The sequence below is a fragment of the Rhinoderma darwinii genome (assembly GCF_050947455.1).
Source record: "Rhinoderma darwinii isolate aRhiDar2 chromosome 3 unlocalized genomic scaffold, aRhiDar2.hap1 SUPER_3_unloc_14, whole genome shotgun sequence".
Taxonomy (NCBI): Eukaryota; Metazoa; Chordata; class Amphibia; order Anura; family Rhinodermatidae; genus Rhinoderma; species Rhinoderma darwinii.
In genome coordinates, this window is record NW_027461739.1 from 36,699 (window position 1) to 55,924 (window position 19,226).

Sequence of the window (19,226 nt, forward strand, 5' to 3'; positions counted from 1 at the left end):
GTTATTAAGTATAATGAGTCATGGACTAAGAAAAAGTGGGACTAAAGATAATATATATATTTTTTTTCATTTTGCCACTTTGAGCTTGTCTACAAACATCTGGTGGTTGCCTCGTTAGCGCAGTAGGAAGCGTGTCAGTCTCATAATCTGAAGGTCGTGAGTGCGATCCTCACACGAGGCACTGTTCAGTGAGTTTTTGTCTTCCTCCATTCATGCACGAAATCGGGTTTTTCTGCCGAAACGTTTTTATTATATGAGGAAAGTGTTGTTGATTTCCTTGTCATTTTTGAGTGAGTAGAAGAGATGGGAATGATTTGAGATTTAAATCCAAAATAGGATCTTGCCTAAAAAGAAACAATATTAAAGCAAAGTCCCAATCAGATTGGGTGAAATAGTCTGATGGTTTCTTATTTATTGGCGAAACTAGTTCATTAAAAAAAGGAAAATGAGTAAAAAAAACTGACAGGATAAAGGGGTTGTTGACTTGGAGTGAGAAGGGAACAATAGGAATTATTTGAGTTTTCAAGCTCAAATATAATCTGGTGAAAAGAGGAGGAATGGGTAAACAAAGATAAGTTAGAATTTATGGCCACAAAGAGCACTTTTATCCTATAACGCTCAACCTTTGAAAGTGCAAGACTAGTAAAAGTTTTTTTCCCATACCGGGAGTCGAACCCAGGCCACCTGGGTAAAAACCAGGAATCCTAACCGCTAGCCCATATGTGAGAAGTTATTAAGTATAATGAGTCATGGACTAAGAAAAAGTGGGACTAAAGATAATATACATATTTTTTTTCATTTTGCTGCTTTGAGCTTGTCTACAAACATCTGGTGGTTGCCTCGTTAGCACAGTAGGAAGCGTGTCAGTCTCATAATCTGAAGGTCGTGAGTTCGATCCTCACACAAGGCACTGTTCAGTGAGTTTTCGTCTTCCTCCATTCATGCACGAAATCTGGTTTTTCTGCCGAAACGTTTTTAATATATGAGGAAAGTGTTGTTGATTTCCTTGTCATTTTTGAGTGAGTAGAAGAGATGGGAATGATTTGAGATTTAAATCCAAAATAGGATCTTGCCTAAAAAGAAACAATATTAAAGCAAAGTCCCAATCAGATTGGGTGAAATAGTCTGATGGTTTCTTATTTATTGGCGAAACTAGTTCATTAAAAAAAGGAAAATGAGTAAAAAAAACTGACAGGATAAAGGGGTTGTTGACTTGGAGTGAGAAGGGAACAATAGGAATTATTTGAGTTTTCAAGCTCAAATATAATCTGGTGAAAAGAGGAGGAATGGGTCAACAAAGATAAGTTAGAATTTATGGCCACAAAGAGCACTTTTATCCTATAACGCTCAACCTTTGAAAGTGCAAGACTAGTAAAAGGTTTTTTCCCATACCGGGAGTCGAACCCGGGCCACCTGGGTAAAAACCAGGAATTCTAACCGCTAGCCCATATGTGAGAAGTTATTAAGTATAATGAGTCATGGACTAAGAAAAAGTGGGACTAAAGATAATATATATATCTTTTTTCATTTTGCCGCTTTGAGCTTGTCTACAAACATCTGGTGGTTGCCTCGTTAGCGCAGTAGGAAGCGTGTCAGTCTCATAATCTGAAGGTCGTGAGTTCGATCCTCACACGAGGCACTGTTCAGTGAGTTTTTGTCTTCCTCCATTCATGCACGAAATCGGGTTTTTCTGCCGAAACGTTTTTAATATATGAGGAAAGTGTTGTTGATTTCCTTGTCATTTTTGAGTGAGTAGAAGAGATGGGAATGATTTGAGATTTAAATCCAAAATAGGATCTTGCCTAAAAAGAAACAATATTAAAGCAAAGTCCCAATCAGATTGGGTGAAATAGTCTGATGGTTTCTTATTTATTGGCGAAACTAGTTCATTAAAAAAAGGAAAATGAGCCAAACTGACAGGATAAAGGGGTTGTTGACTTGGAGTGAGAAGGGAACAATAGGAATTATTTGAGTTTTCAAGCTCAAATATAATCTGGTGAAAAGAGGAGGAATGGGTAAACAAAGATAAGTTAGAATTTATGGCCACAAAGAGCACTTTTATCCTATAACGCTCAACCTTTGAAAGTGCAAGACTAGTAAAAGGTTTTTTCCCATACCGGGCCACCTGGGTAAAAACCAGGAATCCTAACCGCTAGACCATATGGAAGCAGTTATTAAGTATAATGAGTCATGGACTAAGAAAAAGTGGGACTAAAGATAATATATATATCTTTTTTCATTTTGCCGCTTTGAGCTTGTCTACAAACATCTGGTGGTTGCCTCGTTAGCGCAGTAGGAAGCGTGTCAGTTTCATAATCTGAAGGTCGTGAGTTCGATCCTCACACGAGGCACTGTTCAGTGAGTTTTTGTCTTCCTCCATTCATGCACGAAATCGGGTTTTTCTGCCGAAACGTTTTTAATATATGAGGAAAGTGTTGTTGATTTCCTTGTCATTTTTGAGTGAGTAGAAGAGATGGGAATGATTTGAGATTTAAATCCAAAATAGGATCTTGCCTAAAAAGAAACAATATTAAAGCAAAGTCCCAATCAGATTGGGTGAAATAGTCTGATGGTTTCTTATTTATTGGCGAAACTAGTTCATTAAAAAAAGGAAAATGAGCCAAACTGACAGGATAAAGGGGTTGTTGACTTGGAGTGAGAAGGGAACAATAGGAATTATTTGAGTTTTCAAGCTCAAATATAATCTGGTGAAAAGAGGAGGAATGGGTAAACAAAGATAAGTTAGAATTTATGGCCACAAAGAGCACTTTTATCCTATAACGCTCAACCTTTGAAAGTGCAAGACTAGTAAAAGGTTTTTTCCCATACCGGGCCACCTGGGTAAAAACCAGGAATCCTAACCGCTAGACCATATGGAAGCAGTTATTAAGTATAATGAGTCATGGACTAAGAAAAAGTGGGACTAAAGATAATATATATATCTTTTTTCATTTTGCCGCTTTGAGCTTGTCTACAAACATCTGGTGGTTGCCTCGTTAGCGCAGTAGGAAGCGTGTCAGTTTCATAATCTGAAGGTCGTGAGTTCGATCCTCACACGAGGCACTGTTCAGTGAGTTTTTGTCTTCCTCCATTCATGCACGAAATCGGGTTTTTCTGCCGAAACGTTTTTAATATATGAGGAAAGTGTTGTTGATTTCCTTGTCATTTTTGAGTGAGTAGAAGAGATGGGAATGATTTGAGATTTAAATCCAAAATAGGATCTTGCCTAAAAAGAAACAATATTAAAGCAAAGTCCCAATCAGATTGGGTGAAATAGTCTGATGGTTTCTTATTTATTGGCGAAACTAGTTCATTAAAAAAAGGAAAATGAGTAAAAAAAACTGACAGGATAAAGGGGTTGTTGACTTGGAGTGAGAAGGGAACAATAGGAATTATTTGAGTTTTCAAGCTCAAATATAATCTGGTGAAAAGAGGAGGAATGGGTAAACAAAGATAAGTTAGAATTTATGGCCACAAAGAGCACTTTTATCCTATAACGCTCAACCTTTGAAAGTGCAAGACTAGTAAAAGGTTTTTTCCCATACCGGGCCACCTGGGTAAAAACCAGGAATCCTAACCGCTAGACCATATGGAAGCAGTTATTAAGTATAATGAGTCATGGACTAAGAAAAAGTGGGACTAAAGATAATATATATATCTTTTTTCATTTTGCCGCTTTGAGCTTGTCTACAAACATCTGGTGGTTGCCTCGTTAGCGCAGTAGGAAGCGTGTCAGTCTCATAATCTGAAGGTCGTGAGTTCGATCCTCACACGAGGCACTGTTCAGTGAGTTTTTGTCTTCCTCCATTCATGCACGAAATCGGGTTTTTCTGCCGAAACGTTTTTAATATATGAGGAAAGTGTTGTTGATTTCCTTGTCATTTTTGAGTGAGTAGAAGAGATGGGAATGATTTGAGATTTAAATCCAAAATAGGATGTTGCCTAAAAAGAAACAATATTAAAGCAAAGTCCCAATCAGATTGGGTGAAATAGTCTGATGGTTTCTTATTTATTGGCGAAACTAGTTCATTAAAAAAAGGAAAATGAGCCAAACTGACAGGATAAAGGGGTTGTTGACTTGGAGTGAGAAGGGAACAATAGGAATTATTTGAGTTTTCAAGCTCAAATATAATCTGGTGAAAAGAGGAGGAATGGGTAAACAAAGATAAGTTAGAATTTATGGCCACAAAGAGCACTTTTATCCTATAACGCTCAACCTTTGAAAGTGCAAGACTAGTAAAAGGTTTTTTCCCATACCGGGCCACCTGGGTAAAAACCAGGAATCCTAACCGCTAGACCATATGGAAGCAGTTATTAAGTATAATGAGTCATGGACTAAGAAAAAGTGGGACTAAAGATAATATATATATCTTTTTTCATTTTGCCGCTTTGAGCTTGTCTACAAACATCTGGTGGTTGCCTCGTTAGCGCAGTAGGAAGCGTGTCAGTCTCATAATCTGAAGGTCGTGAGTTCGATCCTCACACGAGGCACTGTTCAGTGAGTTTTTGTCTTCCTCCATTCATGCACGAAATCGGGTTTTTCTGCCGAAACGTTTTTAATATATGAGGAAAGTGTTGTTGATTTCCTTGTCATTTTTGAGTGAGTAGAAGAGATGGGAATGATTTGAGATTTAAATCCAAAATAGGATCTTGCCTAAAAAGAAACAATATTAAAGCAAAGTCCCAATCAGATTGGGTGAAATAGTCTGATGGTTTCTTATTTATTGGCGAAACTAGTTCATTAAAAAAAGGAAAATGAGTAAAAAAAACTGACAGGATAAAGGGGTTGTTGACTTGGAGTGAGAAGGGAACAATAGGAATTATTTGAGTTTTCAAGCTCAAATATAATCTGGTGAAAAGAGGAGGAATGGGTAAACAAAGATAAGTTAGAATTTATGGCCACAAAGAGCACTTTTATCCTATAACGCTCAACCTTTGAAAGTGCAAGACTAGTAAAAGGTTTTTTCCCATACCGGGAGTCGAACCCGGGCCACCTGGGTAAAAACCAGGGATCCTAACCGCTAGCCCATATGTGAGAAGTTATTAAGTATAATGAGTCATGGACTAAGAAAAAGTGGGACTAAAGATAATATATATATTTTTTTTCATTTTGCTGCTTTGAGCTTGTCTACAAACATCTGGTGGTTGCCTCGTTAGCACAGTAGGAAGCGTGTCAGTCTCATAATCTGAAGGTCGTGAGTTCGATCCTCACACAAGGCACTGTTCAGTGAGTTTTCGTCTTCCTCCATTCATGCACGAAATCGGGTTTTTCTGCCGAAACGTTTTTAATATATGAGGAAAGTGTTGTTGATTTCCTTGTCATTTTTGAGTGAGTAGAAGAGATGGGAATGATTTGAGATTTAAATCCAAAATAGGATCTTGCCTAAAAAGAAACAATATTAAAGCAAAGTCCCAATCTGATTGGGTGAAATAGTCTGATGGTTTCTTATTTATTGGCGAAACTAGTTCATTAAAAAAAGGAAAATGAGCCAAACTGACAGGATAAAGGGGTTGTTGACTTGGAGTGAGAAGGGAACAATAGGAATTATTTGAGTTTTCAAGCTCAAATATAATCTGGTGAAAAGAGGAGGAATGGGTAAACAAAGATAAGTTAGAATTTATGGCCACAAAGAGCACTTTTATCCTATAACACTCAACCTTTGAAAGTGCAAGACTAGTAAAAGGTTTTTTCCCATACCAGGAGTCGAACCCAGGCCACCTGGGTGAAAACCAGGAATACTAACCGCTAGCCCATATGGGAGCAGTTATTAAGTATAATGAGTCATGGACTAAGAAAAAGTGGGACTAAAGATAATATATATATATTTTTTTCATTTTGTCGCTTTGAGCTTGTCTACAAACATCTGGTGGTTGCCTCGTTAGCGCAGTAGGAAGCGTGTCAGTCTCATAATCTGAAGGTCGTGAGTGCGATCCTCACTCGAGGCACTGTTCAGTGAGTTTTTGTCTTCCTCCATTCATGCACGAAATCGGGTTTTTCTGCCGAAACGTTTTTAATATATGAGGAAAGTGTTGTTGATTTCCTTGTCATTTTTGAGTGAGTAGAAGAGATGGGAATGATTTGAGATTTAAATCCAAAATAGGATCTTGCCTAAAAAGAAACAATATTAAAGCAAAGTCCCAATCAGATTGGGTGAAATAGTCTGATGGTTTCTTATTTATTGGCGAAACTAGTTCATTAAAAAAAGGAAAATGAGCCAAACTGACAGGATAAAGGGGTTGTTGACTTGGAGTGAGAAGGGAACAATAGGAATTATTTGAGTTTTCAAGCTCAAATATAATCTGGTGAAAAGAGGAGGAATGGGTAAACAAAGATAAGTTAGAATTTATGGCCACAAAGAGCACTTTTATCCTATAACGCTCAACCTTTGAAAGTGCAAGACTAGTAAAAGGTTTTTTCCCATACCGGGAGTCGAACCCGGGCCACCTGGGTAAAAACCAGGAATCCTAACCGCTAGCCCATATGTGAGAAGTTATTAAGTATAATGAGTCATGGACTAAGAAAAAGTGGGACTAAAGATAATATATATATCTTTTTTCATTTTGCCGCTTTGAGATTGTCTACAAACATCTGGTGGTTGCCTCGTTAGCGCAGTAGGAAGCATGTCAGTCTCATAATCTGAAGGTCATGAGTTCGATCCTCACACGAGGCACTGTTCAGTGAGTTTTTGTCTTCCTCCATTCATGCAGGAAATCAGGTTTTTCTGCCGAAACGTTTTTAATATATGAGGAAAGTGTTGTTGATTTCCTTGTCATTTTTGAGTGAGTAGAAGAGATGGCAATGATTTTAAATTTAAATCCAAAATAGGATCTTGCCTAAAAAGAAACAATATTAAAGCAAAGTCCCAATCAGATTGGGTGAAATAGTCTGATGGTTTCTTATTTATTGGCGAAACTAGTTCATTAAAAAAAGGAAAATGAGCCAAACTGACAGGATAAAGGGGTTGTTGACTTGGAGTGAGAAGGGAACAATAGGAATTATTTGAGTTTTCAAGCTCAAATATAATCTGGTGAAAAGAGGAGGAATGGGTAAACAAAGATAAGTTAGAATTTATGGCCACAAAGAGCACTTTTATCCTATAACGCTCAACCTTTGAAAGTGCAAGACTAGTAAAAGGTTTTTTCCCATACCGGGCCACCTGGGTAAAAACCAGGAATCCTAACCGCTAGACCATATGGAAGCAGTTATTAAGTATAATGAGTCATGGACTAAGAAAAAGTGGGACTAAAGATAATATATATATCTTTTTTCATTTTGCCGCTTTGAGCTTGTCTACAAACATCTGGTGGTTGCCTCGTTAGCGCAGTAGGAAGCGTGTCAGTCTCATAATCTGAAAGTCGTGAGTTCGATCCTCACACGAGGCACTGTTCAGTGAGTTTTTGTCTTCCTCCATTCATGCAGGAAATCGGGTTTTTCTGCCGAAACGTTTTTAATATATGAGGAAAGTGTTGTTGATTTCCTTGTCATTTTTGAGTGAGTTGAAGAGATGGGAATGATTTGAGATTTAAATCCAAAATAGGATCTTGCCTAAAAAGAAACAATATTAAAGCAAAGTCCCAATCAGATTGGGTGAAATAGTCTGATGGTTTCTTATTTATTGGCGAAACTAGTTCATTAAAAAAAGGAAAATGAGCCAAACTGACAGGATAAAGGGGTTGTTGACTTGGAGTGAGAAGGGAACAATAGGAATTATTTGAGTTTTCAAGCTCAAATATAATCTGGTGAAAAGAGGAGGAATGGGTAAACAAAGATAAGTTAGAATTTATGGCCACAAAGAGCACTTTTATCCTATAACGCTCAACCTTTGAAAGTGCAAGACTAGTAAAAGGTTTTTTCCCATACCGGGAGTCGAACCTGGGCCACCTGGGTAAAAACCAGGAATCCTAACTGCTAGCCCATATGTGAGAAGTTATTAAGTATAATGAGTCATGGACTAAGAAAAAGTGGGACTAAAGATAATATATATATCTTTTTTCATTTTGCCGCTTTGAGCTTGTCTACAAACATCTGGTGGTTGCCTCGTTAGCGCAGTAGGAAGCATGTCAGTCTCGTAATCTGAAGGTCATGAGTTCGATCCTCACACGAGGCACTGTTCAGTGAGTTTTTGTCTTCCTACATTCATGCAGGAAATCGGGTTTTTCTGCCGAAACGTTTTTAATATATGAGGAAAGTGTTGTTGATTTCCTTGTCATTTTTGAGTGAGTAGAAGAGATGGGAATGATTTGAGATTTAAATCCAAAATAGGATCTTGCCTAAAAAGAAACAATATTAAAGCAAAGTCCCAATCAGATTGGGTGAAATAGTCTGATGGTTTCTTATTTATTGGCGAAACTAGTTCATTAAAAAAAGGAAAATGAGTAAAAAAAACTGACAGGATAAAGGGGTTGTTGACTTGGAGTGAGAAGGGAACAATAGGAATTATTTGAGTTTTCAAGCTCAAATATAATCTGGTGAAAAGAGGAGGAATGGGTAAACAAAGATAAGTTAGAATTTATGGCCACAAAGAGCACTTTTATCCTATAACGCTCAACCTTTGAAAGTGCAAGACTAGTAAAAGGTTTTTTCCCATACCGGGCCACCTGGGTAAAAACCAGGAATCCTAACCGCTAGACCATATGGGAGCAGTTATTAAGTATAATGAGTCATGGACTAAGAAAAAGTGGGACTAAAGATAATATATATATATTTTTTCATTTTGCCGCTTTGAGCTTGTCTACAAACATCTGGTGGTTGCCTCGTTAGCGCAGTAGGAAGCGTGTCAGTCTCATAATCTGAAGGTCGTGAGTTCGATCCTCACACGAGGCACTGTTCAGTGAGTTTTTGTCTTCCTCCATTCATGCAGGAAATGGGGTTTTTCTGCCGAAACGTTTTTAATATATAACGAAAGTGTTGTTGATTTCCTTGTCATTTTTGAGTGAGTAGAAGAGATGGGAATGATTTGAGATTTAAATCCAAAATAGGATCTTGCCTAAAAAGAAACAATATTAAAGCAAAGTCCCAATCAGATTGGGTGAAATAGTCTGATGGTTTCTTATTTATTGGCGAAACTAGTTCATTAAAAAAAGGAAAATGAGCCAAACTGACAAGATAAAGGGGTTGTTGACTTGGAGTGAGAAGGGAACAATAGGAATTATTTGAGTTTTCAAGCTCAAATATAATCTGGTGAAAAGAGGAGGAATGGGTAAACAAAGACAAGTTAGAATTTATGGCCACAAAGAGCACTTTTATCCTATAACGCTCAACCTTTGAAAGTGCAAGACTAGTAAAAGGTTTTTTCCCATACCGGGAGTCGAACCCAGGCCACCTGGGTAAAAACCAGGAATCCTAACCGCTAGCCCATATGGGAAAAGTTATTAAGTATAATGAGTCATGGACTAAGAAAAAGTGGGACTAAAGATAATATATATATTTTTTTTCATTTTGCCGCTTTGAGCTTGTCTACAAACATCTGGTGGTTGCCGCGTTAGCGCAGTAGGAAGTGTGTCAGTCTCATAATCTGAAGGTCGTGAGTTCGATCCTCACACGAGGCACTGTTCAGTGAGTTTTTGTCTTCCTCCATTCATGCACGAAATCGGGTTTTTATGCCGAAACGTTTTTAATATATGAGGAAAGTGTTGTTGATTTCCTTGTCATTTTTGAGTGAGTAGAAGAGATGGGAATGATTTGAGATTTAAATCCAAAATAGGATCTTGCCTAAAAAGAAACAATATTAAAGCAAAGTCCCAATCAGATTGGGTGAAATAGTCTGATGGTTTCTTATTTATTGGCGAAACTAGTTCATTAAAAAAAGGAAAATTAGCCAAACTGACAGGATAAAGGGGTTGTTGACTTGGAGTGAGAAGGGAACAATAGGAATTATTTGAGTTTTCAAGCTCAAATATAATCTGGTGAAAAGAGGAGGAATGGGTAAACAAAGATAAGTTAGAATTTATGGCCACAAAGAGCACTTTTATCCTATAACGCTCAACCTTTGAAAGTGCAAGACTAGTAAAAGGTTTTTTCCCATACCGGGCCACCTGGGTGAAAACCAGGAATCCTAACCGCTAGCCCATATGGGAGCAGTTATTAAGTATAATGAGTCATGGACTAAGAAAAAGTGAAACTAAAGATAATATATATATATTTTTTCATTTTGCCGCTTTGAGCTTGTCTACAAACATCTGGTGGTTGCCTCGTTACCGCAGTAGGAAGCGTGTCAGTCTCATAATCTGAAGGTCGTGAGTTCGATCCTCACACGAGGCACTGTTCAGTGAGTTTTTGTCTTCCTCCATTCATGCACGAAATCGGGTTTTTCTGCCGAAACGTTTTTAATATATGAGGAAAGTGTTGTTGATTTCCTTGTCATTTTTGAGTGAGTAGAAGAGATGGGAATGATTTGAGATTTAAATCCAAAATAGGATCTTGCCTAAAAAGAAACAATATTAAAGCAAAGTCCCAATCAGATTGGGTGAAATAATCTGATGGTTTCTTATTTATTGGCGAAACTAGTTAATTAAAAAAAGGAAAATGAGCCAAACTGACAAGATAAAGGGGTTGTTGACTTGGAGTGAGAAGGGAACAATAGGAATTATTTGAGTTTTCAAGCTCAAATATAATCTGGTGAAAAGAGGAGGAATGGGTAAACAAAGATAAGTTAGAATTTCTGGCCACAAAGAGCACTTTTATCCTATAACGCTCAACCTTTGAAAGTGCAAGACTAGGAAAAGGTTTTTTCCCATACCGGGAGTCGAACCCGGGCCACCTGGGTAAAAACCAGGAATCCTAGCCACTAGCCCATATGGGAAAAGTTATTAAGTATAATGAGTCATGGACTAAGAAAAAGTGGGACTAAAGATAATATATATATATTTTTTCATTTTGCCGCTTTGAGCTTGTCTACAAACATCTGGTGGTTGCCTCGTTAGAACAGTAGGAAGCATGCCAGTCTCATAATCTGAAGGCCGTGAGTTCGATCCTCACACGAGGCACTGTTCAGTGAGTTTTTGTCTTCCTCCATTCATGCAGGAAATCGTGTTTTTCTGCCGAAACGTTTTTAATATATGAGGAAAGTGTTGTTGATTTCCTTTTCATTTTTGAGTGAGTAGAAGAGATGGGAATGATTTGAGATTTAAATCCAAAATAGGATCTTGCCTAAAAAGAAACAATATTAAAGCAAAGTCCCAATCAGATAGGGTGAAATAGTCTGACGGTTTCTTATTTATTGGCGAAACTAGTTCATTAAAAAAAGGAAAATGAGCCAAACTGATAGGATAAAGGGGTTGTTGACTTGGAGTGAGAAGGGAACAATAGGAATTATTTGCGTTTTCAAGCTCAAATATAATCTGGTGAAACGAGGAGGAATGGGTAAACAAAGATAAGTTAGAATTTATGGCCACAAAGAGCACTTTTATCCTATAACGCTCAACCTTTGAAAGTGCAAGACTAGTAAAAGGTTTTTTCCCATACCAGGAGTCGAACCCGGGCCACCTGGGTGAAAACCAGGAATCCTAACCGAGAGACCATATGGGAGCAGTTATTAAGTAAAATGAGGCAATTAAGTTATTAAGTATAATGAGGAAAGTGTCATCATATACTTTAGTTATGTAAAGTTAAATAATAAACAAATGAATAAACTAAAGCAAAGCATAGCAAGGTACTGCTGAGATTAGAACTCAGGATCTCCTGGTTACTAGACAGGCAATTTAACCAACTAAACCACAGCACCAAATCTCTTTTCTTTTCATGGTGTCCTACCACACAGCTCAGTTCAGAGCAAAAGACTGATCTCATATTTTAGGCTAGCCCCTTAGGTGTAGTTTCCAGAAGTCTTAACAGTCATGGTGCATAAGTTGTGATGGCCGAGTGGTTAAGGCGTTGGATTTGAAATAGGGTCTTCCTACACAAGTTCAAGTCCTGTTCACAACATTCTATCTTAAGAAGAGAACTTCCAGAAACATATTAAAGTTTGTCACCTATAGAAAGAGTTATTTTAATTCCATCCTCTTTCTCACTGATTAATTTCATTAATAATACTGGTTCCAGCTGTGCCCCTAGCTTACAACTCTGAAAAGCGAGCAATATTTAGAGTATAAATCACTATAACTACAGTATCCCATTTGTCCAGACTTTTATTTTCCTCTTGATAAAAACAAATAAGGTTGGTTGGACAACTTCCGTCCTTAGTAAATCTCTGCTTGCTGTCAATTATAATACTATTTTCTGTCACATACTCCTGTATATAGTCCCTTAAATGGACTCTGTCACCAGTTTATCAATTCCCTATTTCCTAACTAGCCTAATAGGCGCTATGATGCTGATAACTACAGTGTGATTTGTTGTTGTTTTTTTAAAAACGTTTATTTGCAAAGTTATGAGCATTTATTTATATATACTAATGTAGCTCTAATAGCCAAATAGGAGATTACTCCTTTTTACTCTGGGCAGATAATGTTTTCTGTATGACGCTGTCTAATCAGCATACAACTTCTCACCCTTCCCTGTCCAGCAACACAGTGTGATCATATAGTACACTGCGTCCATTCCCGACTGTGTTTTCAACAGGTGATATCTTCGGTTCTGTCATAGCTAAAACTGTGATTTTGGTGTCATATGAAAGAGTAGAATCCAGTCTTTCAAATGCCACCAAATCTGTTTTTTTAGGTGGCCCACAGCCCGAGATATGGCTGTTTGAATTGATCCCCCTTCCCTGTAGCTTGAGTTTCACAATGTGTGTGAAGCAGCTTCATGCTGATAGGATAGTATCAGATGCTGAGAGTCAGCTCCACCTCAGGAGAATTGCTGCTGTTACCTCCCAGATGTCTAATAAAGGCTAAATTACATATTTAGAAAATGCTCATAACTTTGCAAATAATAAACATTTTTTTACTACAAATCACCCTGTAGTTATCAGTAGCAAAGCACCTATTAGACTAGTTAGGAGTTAGGGACCTGATAAACTGGTAACAGAGTCCCTTTAAGAGCTCTTCAAAAGTTTTTCCCACAATGGATGTTAAGCTTACTGGTCTATAATTACTTTGTATTGAACTTACTACTTATAGAAAACTCAATGACATTCATGGGGTCTCTGTCACCAATGAAAAACCCGATAGATTTTTAATCACCTATAAAGAATTTGATTCATCATATACTTTAGTTATGTAAACTTAAATAATAAACAAGTGAATAAACTAAAGCAACAAATAGCAAGGCACTGCTGAGATTTGAACTCAGGATCTCTTGTTTACTAGAGAGGCGCTTTAACCATCTAAGCTACAGCTCCAAAGCACTTTTCTTCGCATGGTGTCCTACCACACAGCTCAGTTCAGAGCAAAAGACTGATCTCATATTTTAGGCTAGCCCCTTAGGTGTAGTTGGCAGAAGTCTTAACAGTCAGGGTACATAAGTTGTGATGGCCGAGTGGTTAAGGCGTTGGATTTGAAATCCAATGGGGTCTCCCTGCACAGGTTCAAGTCCTGTTCACAACGTTCTATTTTAAGAAGAGAACTTCCAGAAACATATTAAAGTTTGTCACCTATAGAAAGAGTTATTTTAATTCCATCCTCTTTATCACTGATTAATGACATTAATAATAGTGGTTCCAGCTGTGCCCCTAGCTTACAACTCTGAAAAGCGAGCAATATTTAGAGTATAAATCACTATAACTACAGCATCCCATTTGTCCAGACTTTTATTTTCCTCTTGATAAAAACAAATCAGGTCGGTTGGACAACTTCTGTCCTTAGTAAATCTCTGCTTTCTGTCAATTATAATACTATTTTCTGTCACATACTCCTGTATATAGTCCCTTAAATGGACTCTGTCACCAGTTTATCAATTCCCTATTTCCTAACTAGCCTAATAGGCGCTATGATGCTGATAACTACAGTGTGATTTTTTTTTTTTTTTTTTTTAAACGTTTATTTGCAAAGTTATGAGCATTTATTTATATATACTAATGTAGCTCTAATAGCCAAATAGGAGATGACTCCTTTTTACTCTGGGCAGATAATGTTTTCTGTATGACGCTGTCCAATCAGCATACAACTTCTCCCCCTTCCCTGTCCAGCAACACAGTGTGATCATATAGTACACTGCGTCCATTCCCGACTGTGTTTTCAACAGGTGATATCTTCGGTTCTGTCACAGCTAGAACTGTGATTTTGGTGTCATATGAAAGAGTAGAATCCAGTCTTTCAAATGCCACCAAATCTGTTTTTTTAGGTGGCCCACAGCCCGAGATATGGCTGTTTTAAATGATCCCCCTTCCCTGTAGCTTGAGTTTCACAATGTGTGTGAAGCAGCTTCATGCTGATAGGACAGCATCAGATGCTGAGAGTCAGCTCCACCTCAGGAGAATTGCTGCTGTTACCTCCCAGATGTCTAATAAAGGCTAAATTACATATTTAGAAAATGCTCATAACTTTGCAAATAATAAACATTTTTTTACTACAAATCACCCTGTAGTTATCAGCAGCAAAGCACCTATTAGACTAGTTAGGAGTTAGGGACCTGATAAACTGGTAACAGAGTCCCTTTAAGAGCTCTTCAAAAGTTTTTCCCACAATGGATGTTAAGCTTACTGGTCTATAATTACTTTGTATTGAACTTACTACTTATAGAAAACTCAATGACATTCATGGGGTCTCTGTCACCAATGAAAAACCCGATAGATTTTTAATCGCCTATAAAGAATTTGATTCATCATATACTTTAGTTATGTAAACTTAAATAATAAACAAGTGAATAAACTAAAACAACAAATAGCAAGGCACTGCTGAGATTTGAACTCAGGATCTCCTGTTTACTAGGCAGGCGCTTTAACCAACTAAGCCACAGCACCAAAGCACTTTTATTCTCACGGTGTCCTACCACACAGCTCAGTTCAGAGCAAAAGACTGATCTCATATTTTAGGCTAGCCCCTTGGTGTAGTTGAAAGAAGTCTTAACAGTCAGGGTACACAAGTTGCGATGGCCGAGTGGTTAAGGCGTTGGATTTGAAATCCAATGGGGTCTCCCTGCACAGGTTCAAGTCCTGTTCACAACGTTCTATTTTAAGAAGAGAACTTCCAGAAACATATTAAAGTTTGTTACCTATAGAAAGAGTTTTTTTAATTCCATCCTCTTTATCACTGATTAATTACATTAATAATAGTGGTTCCAGCTGTGCCCCTGGCTTACAACTCTGAAAAGCGAGCAATATTTAGAATATAAATCACTATAACTATAGCATCCCATTTGTCCAGACTTTTATTTTCCTCTTGATAAAAACAAATCAGGTTGGTTGGACAACTTCTGTCCTTAGTAAATCTCTGCTTGCTGTCAATTATAATACTATTTTCTGTCACATACTCCTGTATATAGTCCCTTAAATGGACTCTGTCACCAGTTTATCAATTCCCAATTTCCTAACTAGCCTAATAGGCGCTATGATGCTGATAACTACAGTGTGATTTGTTGTTTTTTTTAAAAAAACGTTTATTTGCAAAGTTATGAGCATTTATTTATATATACTAATGTAGCTCTAATAGCCAAATAGGAGATGACTCCTTTTTACTCTGGGCAGCTAATGTTTTCTGTATGACGCTGTCCAATCAGCATTCAACTTCTCCCCCTTCCCTGTCCAGCAACACAGTGTGATCATATAGTACACTGCGTCCATTCCCGACTGTGTTTTCAACAGGTGATATCTTTGGTTCTGGCACAGCTAGAACTGTGATTTTGGTGTCATATGAAAGAGTAGAATCCAGTCTTTCAAATGCCACCAAATCTGCTTTTTTTAGGTGGCCCACAGCCCGAGATATGGCTGTTTGAATTGATCCCCCTTCCCTGTAGCTTGAGTTTCACAATGTGTGTGAAGCAGCTTCATGCTGATAGGACAGCATCAGATGCTGAGAGTCAGCTCCACCTCAGGAGAATTGCTGCTGTTACCTCCCAGATGTGTAATAAAGGCTAAATTACATATTTAGAAAATGCTCATAATTTTGCAAATAATAAACATTTTTTTTACTACAAATCACCCTGTAGTTATCAGCAGCAAAGCACCAATTAGACTAGTTAGGAGTTAGGGACCTGATAAACTGGTAACAGAGTCCCTTTAAGAGCTCTTCAAAAGTTTTTCCCACAATGGATGTTAAGCTTACTGGTCTATAATTACTTTGTATTGAACTTACTACTTATAGAAAACTCAATGACATTCATGGGGTCTCTGTCACCAATGAAAAACCCGATAGATTTTTAATTGCCTATAAAGAATTTGATTCATCATATACTTTAGTTATGTAAACTTAAATAATAAACAAGTGAATAAACTAAAGCAACAAATAGCAAGGCACTGCTGAGATTTGAACTCAGGATCTCCTGTGTACTAGACAGGCGCTTTAACCAACTAAGCCACAGCACCAAAACACTTTTCTTCTCACGGTGTCCTACCACACAGCTCAGTTCAGAGCAAAAGACATCTCATATTTTAGGCTAGCCCCTTAGGTGTAGTTGCCAGAAGTCTTAACAGTCAGGGTACATAGGTTGTGATGGCCGAGTGGTTAAGGTGTGGGATTTGAAATCCAATGGGGTCTCCCTGCACAGGTTCATGTCCTGTTCACAACGTTCTATTTTAAGAAGAGAACTTCCAGAAACATATTAAAGTTTGTCACCTATAGAAAGAGTTATTTTAATTCCATCCTCTTTGTCACTGATTAATTACATTAATAATAGTGGTTCCAGCTGTGCCCCTGGCTTACAACTCTGAAAAGCGAGCAATATTTAGAGTATAAATCACTATAACTACAGCATCCCATTTGTCCAGACTTTTATTTTCCTCTTGATAAAAACAAATCAGGTTGGTTGGACAACTTCTGTCATTAGTAAATTTCTGCTTGCTGTCAATTATAATACTATTTTCTGTCACATACTCCTGTATATAGTCCCTTAAATGGACTCTGTCACCAGTTTATCAATTCCCAATTTCCTAACTAGCCTAATAGGCGCTATGATGCTGATAACTACAGTGTGATTTGTTGTTTTTTTTAAAAAAACGTTTATTTGCAAAGTTATGAGCATTTATTTATATATACTAATGTAGCTCTAATAGCCAAATAGGAGATGACTCCTTTTTACTCTGGGCAGCTAATGTTTTCTGTATGACGCTGTCCAATCAGCATACAACTTCTCCCCCTTCCCTGTCCAGCAACACAGTGTGATCATATAGTACACTGCGTCCATTCCCGACTGTGTTTTCAACAGGTGATATCTTCGGTTCTGTCACAGCTAGAACTGTGATTTTGGTGTCATATGAAAGAGTAGAATCCAGTCTTTCAAATGCCACCAAATCTGCTTTTTAGGTGGCCCACAGCCCGAGATATGGCTTTTTGAATTGATCCCCCTTCCTGTAGCTTGAGTTTCACAATGTGTGTGAAGCAGCTTCATGCTGATATGACAGCATCAGATGCTGAGAGTCAGCTCCACCTCAGGAGAATTGCTGCTGTTACCTCCCAGATGTGTAATAAAGGCTAAATTACATATTTAGAAAATGCTCATAATTTTGCAAATAATAAACATTTTTTTTACTACAAATCACCCTGTAGTTATCAGCAGCAAAGCACCAATTAGACTAGTTAGGAGTTAGGGACCTGATAAACTGGTAACAGAGTCCCTTTAAGAGCTCTTCAAAAGTTTTTCCCACAATGGATGTTAAGCTTACTGGTCTATAATTACTTTGTATTGAACTTACTACTTATAGAAAACTCAATGACATTCATGGGGTCTCTGTCACCAATGAAAAACCCGATAGATTTTTAATTGCCTATAAACAGGTTCACTAGGAAGCTCACCCTCACCAGACATTTTGCCATGACCAAATCCATGACCAACACCGACACAGAACCATCTGGTAACCCTGCTGTACCGAGGGCCATCCCAGTAGAAGTTCATCCAAAATCTAATTTCTATCCAACCCACCACCAAGGTCCCATGATTGAAACTTTTTCGTCCCTAGTCAGCAATGAGTTCAGAACTCTCAATTTACCATCCACTTACTCTGACAATTTAACTTTACATGAAAGGAAGGCCATGAAAAGTCTCCAAAAAAATAATGACATCGTAATCCGCCCTGCTGACAAGGGAGGGGGAATAGTCATCCTAGACAGAGAAAACTACCTAAAAGAAACTACTAGGATTTTGAGTGACACCACTTTTTACAAAAAATTGACCACAAACCCGCTACCTGTGTACACACTCAAATATCAAAACCTAATTGAAACAGCGGCCTCATCAGGCTTGATTAATAAAAAAGAAAAAAGGTTCCTCTCTGTCACTTTTCCGAACATGCCGTTCATTTACTATCTACCCAAAATTCACAAGTCACTAACAGATCCCCCGGGACGTCCCATCATTTCTGGAATAGACTCACTCACTAGCAATCTCTCTCATTTCGTAGATCTTCACCTCCAACCACTTGTTCACACTTTACCATCCCACCTTAAGGACTCCACACAATTAATTAGAGACTTAAACAATCTCAAACTTGACCCTTCAACGGCCCCAGTCTGTTTTCTTACTGCAGACGTAACCACTCTTTATAGTAACATCCCTCATGATAAAGGTATTAAAGTAGCCCATACATTTTTATCCCAAATTAATAACATTTCCAAACCGCAGGTTGATTTTTTAGCCAATTGCATCGATTTTATTCTTAATCATAACATCTTTAGCTTTGACAGCAACTTCTACCACCAAATTAAGGGATGTGCGATGGGTAGTCGTTTTGCACCTTCTTACGCAAATCTCTATATGGGGTCTTTCGAAAATACATATATTTATGGCGAACACCCCTACAAAAACAATATACTACTCTATAAAAGATACATCGATGATCTGTTTCTAGTATGGAAGGGCACTGAGGAGGAAGCTGTACGTTTCATCAATACTCTCAATAAAAATAATTATGACCTAGCATTTACTTATACCTTTTCTCCCACTTCCATAGACTACCTTGACCTGACCATTAGTTATGACATTGTCAGCAAAGAATTCATAACAAAGACACATTTTAAACTAGTCGATGTCAATAGCTATATTGACTTCAGAAGCGCCCATCATCGTCCCTGGTTGAAAAACGTACCTTTTGGGCAATTCCGTAGGATACGAAAAAACTGTAGTACTAACAACGACTTTGTCAAAGAATGCGGGGTCCTTGAAAAAAGGTTCAAAGATAAAGGTTTCCCTAAAAACCTCA

General features: G+C 37.8%; 9 non-coding genes across 9 annotated transcripts; 8 read left to right on the forward strand and 1 right to left on the reverse strand.

Moving 5' to 3' along the window:
• The first annotated feature begins 1,566 nt into the window (after nucleotides 1–1,566).
• TRNAM-CAU (transfer RNA methionine (anticodon CAU)) lies at nucleotides 1,567–1,639 on the forward strand. Its single transcript has one exon. It is a non-coding gene; the product is annotated as a tRNA-Met (tRNA).
• Nucleotides 1,640–2,278: 639 nt separating this feature from the next.
• TRNAM-CAU (transfer RNA methionine (anticodon CAU)) lies at nucleotides 2,279–2,351 on the forward strand. Its single transcript has one exon. It is a non-coding gene; the product is annotated as a tRNA-Met (tRNA).
• A 639-nt stretch (nucleotides 2,352–2,990) lies between these two features.
• On the forward strand, nucleotides 2,991–3,063 carry TRNAM-CAU (transfer RNA methionine (anticodon CAU)). The gene has a single exon. It is a non-coding gene; the product is annotated as a tRNA-Met (tRNA).
• Nucleotides 3,064–3,706: 643 nt separating this feature from the next.
• On the forward strand, nucleotides 3,707–3,779 carry TRNAM-CAU (transfer RNA methionine (anticodon CAU)). The gene has a single exon. It is a non-coding gene; the product is annotated as a tRNA-Met (tRNA).
• Nucleotides 3,780–4,418: 639 nt separating this feature from the next.
• Nucleotides 4,419–4,491, forward strand: TRNAM-CAU (transfer RNA methionine (anticodon CAU)). The gene has a single exon. It is a non-coding gene; the product is annotated as a tRNA-Met (tRNA).
• Nucleotides 4,492–8,035: 3,544 nt separating this feature from the next.
• Nucleotides 8,036–8,108, forward strand: TRNAT-CGU (transfer RNA threonine (anticodon CGU)). Its single transcript has one exon. It is a non-coding gene; the product is annotated as a tRNA-Thr (tRNA).
• A 643-nt stretch (nucleotides 8,109–8,751) lies between these two features.
• Nucleotides 8,752–8,824, forward strand: TRNAM-CAU (transfer RNA methionine (anticodon CAU)). The gene has a single exon. It is a non-coding gene; the product is annotated as a tRNA-Met (tRNA).
• Nucleotides 8,825–13,400: 4,576 nt separating this feature from the next.
• TRNAS-UGA (transfer RNA serine (anticodon UGA)) lies at nucleotides 13,401–13,482 on the forward strand. Its single transcript has one exon. It is a non-coding gene; the product is annotated as a tRNA-Ser (tRNA).
• A 2,841-nt stretch (nucleotides 13,483–16,323) lies between these two features.
• On the reverse strand, nucleotides 16,324–16,397 carry TRNAT-AGU (transfer RNA threonine (anticodon AGU)). The gene has a single exon. It is a non-coding gene; the product is annotated as a tRNA-Thr (tRNA).
• Nucleotides 16,398–19,226: the final 2,829 nt, after the last annotated feature.